We start from the raw sequence: 7,904 nt of genomic DNA on the forward strand, positions 1-7,904 counted from the left end.
AAGGACTTTCATAAATGGAGGGTCTGACCACATCAGCTCCACCCAGTGACGGATACAGGAATTCGAAATAGAGGGGACCCAGGGAGGAACTTTCAAGTCTTTCAAGATGGAGGGTCGACCAACTTCAGCCCCACCATGGTTGGGGCTGAGGTAAGAAAAATTATGATTATGGTACTTCTAGATGGTCGGAATGACGAATTACGCTCTCAAACCTAGATTTGAATTTTTTTTTTCTCAAACACCATTTTCGTGTCGTAGAAAAACAGTTGTGCAACATATCATCAATTGTTTTCCTCCTTTCCTCCTGAGCCTGGCTTTAAAATTTGACGTATGACGAATGGATGTAGACAGTCACTGACCGATCACGTGCACTTTATTTGTTCATTAACTGTCATCAATTAAAAAGATGTCAAGGGGTAGGAGTTGATGACATTGAAAACACCATGACTAGACCACCATTTCTCACAATATCCGTATTTTAATTATTTATTCGTGATTAACGAGGATTCGTGGATTCGAGAATGTTGTTGTTGATGGTATTATTCATGATGTTGGGAATTTCAGCAAGCTGTTCATGTGATGCATATACTTAATTAACCATTATATCGAAATGCTTTCCTAGAATGGTTAAATTAATGATGCACAGAAAATGAGGAAAGAAAGCCTAGCAAAATGAGCTGATAGAAACATTAGCGTTTCATGAATTGATAACTGATAATAAGACACTAAATTGATCAATTTTTACAATAATATAATGATAATATAATAATGATATAAGAATAAAGCTAATAATGATAATGATGATGATGATGATGGTGGTGGTGATGATGATAATGATAATGATGTTAATGATGATGATGATGATGATGATAATGGCAACAAAATGATGATAGTGATGATTATGATTATGGTTATAGTGGTAATGATCATGATCAAGATCAAGATCATGATGATTATTATAATTATGATAATGATTATGATAATAATAATAATAATAATTATTATTATTATTATTATTTTTATTATTATTATAACGATGATGATGATGTGAATGATGATGATGATGATGATGATAATAATAATAATAGTAATGGTATTGAATAGTACTTTTGACGGTGGTATTCAATGATGGTGATAAAGATGAATCATTGTAACTAACATTGATATTTTTTAATGACTGTTTTCTTTTATATTTTATATATATTTTATCATTTTTTGACGAGCAAAGAGTTTCGCTTTAGTGGAATAATAAAATTATCTTATCATCTACAGTACTGTATCTATACTAGTATGTTTGAATTACCGTATACCTTATGTAAAATATAGAAATAAACCAGTTAACACTATCCTCTCTCTCTACACTATCAGTGATTTGATACTATTACTGATTAATAAAATTAATTGTTTCATACTAAGATTATAATTGGCTTTTTTTTTGTTATAGTGCAATACAGTACAGTATTGAGATTAACGAGCTTGCTCTTTTGTATAGCGACGATACCCCCGAGGACAATATTAACGTGGCCTTGCGATGACGTCACTTTCTACCAAATCCACATTCATTCATAGACATGTGCATCCATGTGCGACGGCGCGAGAAACTGGATGAGTCGTGTGTCGAAACAAAATGTAAGTGTGCGAGTTTTCAATTTGGAATTTAACATTATTGGTGATTATGGTAAGTACTTTCACTTGATAAACTCTGTTTTATAATTAAAGATTGAATTAGTGGAAAGGTGATGGTGTGGACGGATCTTGAGAAGGAAGGAACAGACCTTCCGTTCGCACAGTGTAAATAGTTTAGAGACAGGAAGTACCTAAGCTGCTTTCAACTGAAAATATTCCGTATTTATTATTAAGATAAATTACAGGTGCATTGTCTGTTATACTACTGTATGCTGTTTATTTGTAGTTTATCAATACATTAAATATTATGCTTAACTGCCATTAAATACATGCAGCAGGCCTGCATTTGTTTAGCTAGCCAAACATTCTAGTATTTATTAGGCCTAGGCTAGTAGTATCATCACTACGTAGTACGAACTCCCTGCATACCAGACACTGCTGTTGTATTTGTAGCAGCAGAACAAAAGAATCAAAGTTTCCGTGTACAACGCGTGGAAAAAATCAGTAACCATTTAAATCGGTCACCCTTCTGTAGGCATAAAAAATTACTAATGAATGAAATTTAGATAAAAATTTTGAGTAAATAATGAATTTCCTTCAATTAAGCTTCCCCTCTCAACCCCCAGTTGGATTGCCAAAATGCAGGGATGAGGAAGGCTCCATCCATTGCAAGATTGGGAGCGAGGTGAACATTGATGTTTAAATAAACCCTAATTTTTCTGGCCAAAATCTGTATGTTTTGGGGAACTAATATGTTTCAAAAATGTATCCTGATTACTTTCTTTAAACACCCATTTAATTTCTTACTTAATAGTATTCCATGCTGACAAACTTTATTTTTCCAAAGAAGAAATTTAAAGCCCCATTCCCGGCAAAATTTCAGTTGTTAAGAAAAATCTAATTTTTGTATAATGTTTAAATAAAGATTTATAAGTATAATACGGAATTGCTAGTTTAACTAAATTTTGACATTCCTAAGCATGAACAAAATGTAAAATAAGACTGGAATTTGATTTTTTGTGTTCCACACAAAAAATAAATGCGGATGAATTTTTCATGTTTGATTTTGCGATAGGTCGTGCGAAGAAATATAGTAGGTGCCGAAAACATTAGCCTATCCAACACTGCTAGGCTAGGCCTAGCCTTACCTCGATTTAGGTTCTGTTATTACACATAAAAACAGAAGACATGATATTTTCCGTTGCTAGTATTGACACTTGTGAAATATATTTCATAGGAATTATTTCAAATTTCTTAAAAAACTGATTCTGACACTTAAACAAACATATCTCAGGCCTACTCGAACGACCACATTGTGCGAGATGTGAAGTACAAAAACTAATCCCATTAGAGAGGGCGTAGTTTATTGACTGTATAAAGTATACATAAAAGCGAGAGTATTCCAGCGGATGCGATCTACAATCTCCGAATTTGCCTAGTAACGAAGAATTCATCGAGAAAATGGTAATATTCTATGAGAAATAGTCTGTATTTCTCATTTTTTTTATTCTTTTGCATAAAACTAAAATTTATGCCAATATTTTTCCATGATTTATAATAATTGGAGTACTGCATATGCATCTTTTCTAAAAAAAAACATCTGTTTTTAGTGAAATTTTGCCAGGAATGGGGCTTTAATTTAATCATTTAAAAATCTCATTAACGATTAGTATAAACAAAAATAGGACATTCAAATATCAGTATATAACAAAAAAAAAATTATTTAGAATCTTACGCTGTGGGATCAGTTTTAGAGATATAGTATGCAATCACAGGGGTGGATCCAGTAGAGGGGACGTGGCGTGGGGCACGTCCCCCGTTTTGCCACTAAATTTTTAAAATTTCGGTGCATATCAATGCTAAGTGCTACTCACTTTTACCCTATCTATTCTGAAACTATTGTCCCCTCCTTTTGAAAAAAATCTCGATCTGCCCCTGATGATTTATTAACTTGACATCAGCCTTTATGTTTGTCATTAATGTTACTCTTTGCACTTCACTAAAATGTTCTCGTGCCATTAACTTTGCGGTCGGGGAAAGATTAATTGAAGTAGATCGAGTGCACCTGATCAGCTATATTGCATCTGCTTGTCTCTCTGATGTTGTCACCGTTATGGAGTAGTATAGTTTATGTTTCTAAGAATCAAGAAACATTTGCCAACCAATTAACCAATTAACATTTCTACTGAAATACTTGAGGTGAAACACTATCATAAAATCACTTGGCTATAAATTCATCATTTCTTTTGATAAAAAAAGATAAACAGAATTTTAAGTAAGTTTCAGAACAAAAGTTTTCATGTACCAAACAAGATAAAATGTTTCTTCAAGGCAGTGCTTATTCAAGGTGGGAACTTCAGTAATTGAGAGCACACCTATTACAAATTATTACAGGGGCAGATTTAGGGGGGGGAGTGTCATTTTGGAAGGTAGAAAAAGAAAAAAAAAAGAAAGTTTGAGAGAAAAAGAAAAAAATGTATTGCCCAAAACGCCTCAGAGGTTATTTTCGGGGGTCTACAACACAAAAAATTTGCGTGGCATACCCACAGACCCCTTAAAGTAGTATTATCTCAATCGGCCCCAATTTTGTCCCCCATTTTGTCCCCCTTTTTGACATCTCTGGATCCGCCGCTGTATTGGATTATTCAGTCTGTGATACATTGGCTTATCTTTGGCAGTCACTTGTGATTAAGCAGTGCAATGTTCATTAAAATAATAGAATATATCTAACTACTGTATGCTGTAAGTAAATTATACATTGGTTCATATCATTTTGATATTGGTGACATTGGTGGTTTCATTGACAAGCCAGACACAAACTCCGCCGATAGTCAGTGGAATGAACATAACCATCTATATAGTTTTATTATTAATCATTAAATAATATTTTTTATTCTTATGGTATAATTAAATTTAAAGAAAATATTTCTACTTTAGTTTATTTTGTGGCTCATATATTTAAATATTTTTGTCTTGCATTCCTACTGTACACCTTTATTCTGCTGCTATTCTCCAACAGGGACCAATTAACACATTACTTGTCCCACAGGATGCTGCTTAGGGCGCCAAGGACGACTATACTCGTCAAAATCGGGGTAACATTCTAGCGTTTATTACTTCATGTAGATTGTAGAACCACAGACTGAACTTTAACACACTGGAAGGAACCTTAAATACAGGTCTGGCAGTCAGTGGGTTAACCTCAGTTTCATGATGTCATATTAGGGATTGAAGCTGTTTTTATTTGTAGAGAAATACAGTAAGGCCATGTAAAAAAAAAATGTTGTTGATCGTCCCCTCCCTACTTACAAAAAAAATCACCCGACCAATTTTTTTTTTTTTTTCATTATTTTTGCCAAAACTCACAAAAATGTTGTCTTTCTGCCCATAATTCTACTTTGGCTAGGCCTACAGTACCTGTCTCTTATACACATCTAGATGTGTATAAGAGACAGCTCCAATCGAACAACTGTCTGAACACTAATTATAGATAATTATCTAAATCTACATTTTAATTATCAATTAAATTATTTTATATCAATTTATTGCATACTGCTGGTATTATTGTGTATACTCAGTATGTGTAAATATTAAAATTTAAGTTGCTATTAAACGGGCAATCAGAAAAGTGCAAAGTACCAGTTAATTACTGTGCACTACTAATAACTGTTTTGTTAAAACCATAGAGAGCCCTTTGTTGTATAAGTGAGTGGTTTGTTACCTAAAATTAACAAAAATAAATAAATAACATCTTCTGGCTTTCAATTTTCATGTTATTTTAAAGACAATAGAATTCAAAATTAGTAAAGAAATGTACTTTTATTAAACAATGACAGGGAGAAAAAACATAACATATTATAAAAAGTAATATTATAGTTTATTATGCCTATGATCTGTCTCTTATACACATCTAGATGTGTATAAGAGACAGGTCCCCCTCCCTACTTACAAAAAAAATCACCCGACCAATTTTTTTTTTTTTTTCATTATTTTTGCCAAAACTCACAAAAATGTTGTCTTTCTGCCCATAATTCTACTTTGGCTAGGCCTACAGTACTGTAGACTTTATTTTCTTGCTAAATTTTTTGTCTTTCAATTGTTTGTTCATTTACACAAGTCCTTGCACTCCATTGAAGACTTGGCATGTATCAGAAAAAAAAACAAAAAAAAAAAAACCTCCCTCTCTACCGACTTTTTTTTGTTTTTTTTGAAAGGACAATCAACAACTCTTTTTTTTTACATGGCCTAATCCAGGTTTTGTCAGTAATGTAGTTTAATCAAGGGCCTTGGCATTAGAATTACTTAACATTATCTCTATTTTTGAAGCATGTGCGATCTCACAAGTGACTATTTGCAGACCCTTGTACAGTTAGTTAATCAATTATCACAACATGTTTAATGTGTTCTACCGAGTGTTGAACTTGTGTATTTGCAAACTGTATGATATATACATCATACTGTACTGTAGTTGGCAAAATGAAAGGTACAGTAATCCGGTTGTAACTAAACTCCAATCCAGCGTTCATAGACTCTTAGATTGCTTGTTGAAAGTTTTCCATGGTGTGAAATCCAAACAACCTAATCAAAAAATATCATTTAATTATGATTTCTATTCAATTACAATTTAGTTCAGTTTTACGACACATGCAGACTGAAGTGATTGATTAAATTAAAGTGCTTTCTTTCATGCATGACCAGCACAAACGTCATCAATTCATTTGCCGTTGTATCTTAATAGTTTTAATTTTCTTTGATCGTGTTAGAATAATGATTATACTCTTGTGAACAATACGGTCGTTGTCACTTTCCGAGGCTTCCCTGTCATCTTGAATATAAATGGTCCATCAATTGGAAATAATTAGACAGCAATAGATAGCAATTAGCGTAGTGGGTCTTCTGTTGGCGTACTGTCGGGTCCAAGTAGACTCCAATCGAACAACTGTCTGAGCACTAATTATAGATAATTGTCTAAATCTACATTTTAATTATCAATTAAATTATTTTATATCAATTTATTGCATACTGCTGGTATTATTGTGTATACTCAGTATGTGTAAATATTAAAATTTAAGTTGCTATTAAACGGGCAATCAGAAAAGTGCAAAGTACCAGTTAATTACTGTGCACTACTAATAACTGTTTTGTTAAAACCATAGAGAGCCCTTTGTTGTATAAGTGAGTGGTTTGTTACCTAAAATTAACAAAAATAAATAAATAACATCTTCTGGCTTTCAATTTTCATGTTATTTTAAAGACAATAGAATTCAAAATTAGTAAAGAAATGTACTTTTATTAAACAATGACAGGGAGAAAAAACATAACATATTATAAAAAGTAATATTATAGTTTATTATGCCTATGATTTCATTATATTACAGTATGCTCATTTAAAGATGTATCTTCAGACCAATTACCATTTACTGTATTGCCTCACTCCTGGGATCTTGATAACACAGTTTATCCTTCGCCCCTAATACAGTAAAAAAAAATTATGAACACAGACTTCTGTAGAATTCCAGTCAATTTCCCTCTCTTATCCCGGTATTCCTAAAACAAACTTTAGACGTAGTTTGAGCTAAAACTTCAAAATTATGCCATTTTGCATTCTTAAACAAACTTCGACTAGCACTACAAATCAAACACACCTTAATTATGGTGAGTCGAATGGCCGAGCGGTTAGCAGGGGCGCCGCAAGCTATAGCCATAATATCGGCGCTGGTTCGAACGGCACGCTCGCCTATGGTTCTGGTGGTAAAACAAGTCTTCTCGGATAAGGACTATAAACCGTGGGCCCAGTGTATACAATGGCTCGTGTGCACTATAAAGAACCCTGTACATCCTTTGAGACGAGTAGGGGGATACCCCGGTGCCCCTGTGGTGGACGACGAGAGTTGCTGTTACTGGGTAGCACAGACTCGAAGGGACCCTTAGGGGCAAAGAAAGTCATTGATCGAGTTCCTAGTCCACATTTCAAGCGCCCTGAGCATCTTACATTAGATGGATTTGTGCGCTATATAAAATTACACTATTATTATTATTAATTAAAATGATACATTACTTCCGCAGGCCAATTCTAAAGTCAGCCTGGTCAGACTAAATCACCAACTTGTTTTTATAACTTTGAGTGAAAAGAATAAAACCGATTGTATATGTAGCTCTGATGTATTTTTGGTATGTAAAGAATAGAGACTTTGCTAGCCACAAGTGATACAGTACAGATAAAAAATACTGCAACTTTTGCTACGCGTAGGCTTCGTGGGCTACGCGTAGGATTAACG

General features: G+C 33.6%; 1 protein-coding gene across 2 annotated transcripts in view; it reads left to right on the forward strand.

Annotated features, from left to right (window-relative positions):
• The first annotated feature begins 1,560 nt into the window (after window positions 1–1,560).
• The window catches only part of LOC117117532 (G protein-activated inward rectifier potassium channel 3-like), a 61,779-nt gene continuing 55,435 nt past the window's right edge, over window positions 1,561–7,904 (forward strand). The window contains exon 1 of one of the 2 annotated variants that reach the window (XM_033261848.1): window positions 1,561–1,678. The gene's annotated coding sequence lies outside the window, so the exon portion shown is untranslated. The remainder of the gene's footprint in view (window positions 1,679–7,904) is intronic. The other variant, XM_033261849.1, reaches the window with a different exon arrangement.

The sequence above is a fragment of the Anneissia japonica genome, unplaced genomic scaffold, assembly GCF_011630105.1.
Source record: "Anneissia japonica isolate Jap-2015-1 unplaced genomic scaffold, ASM1163010v1 scaffold288275_len480233_cov166, whole genome shotgun sequence".
Lineage (NCBI taxonomy): Eukaryota > Metazoa > Echinodermata > Crinoidea > Comatulida > Comatulidae > Anneissia > Anneissia japonica.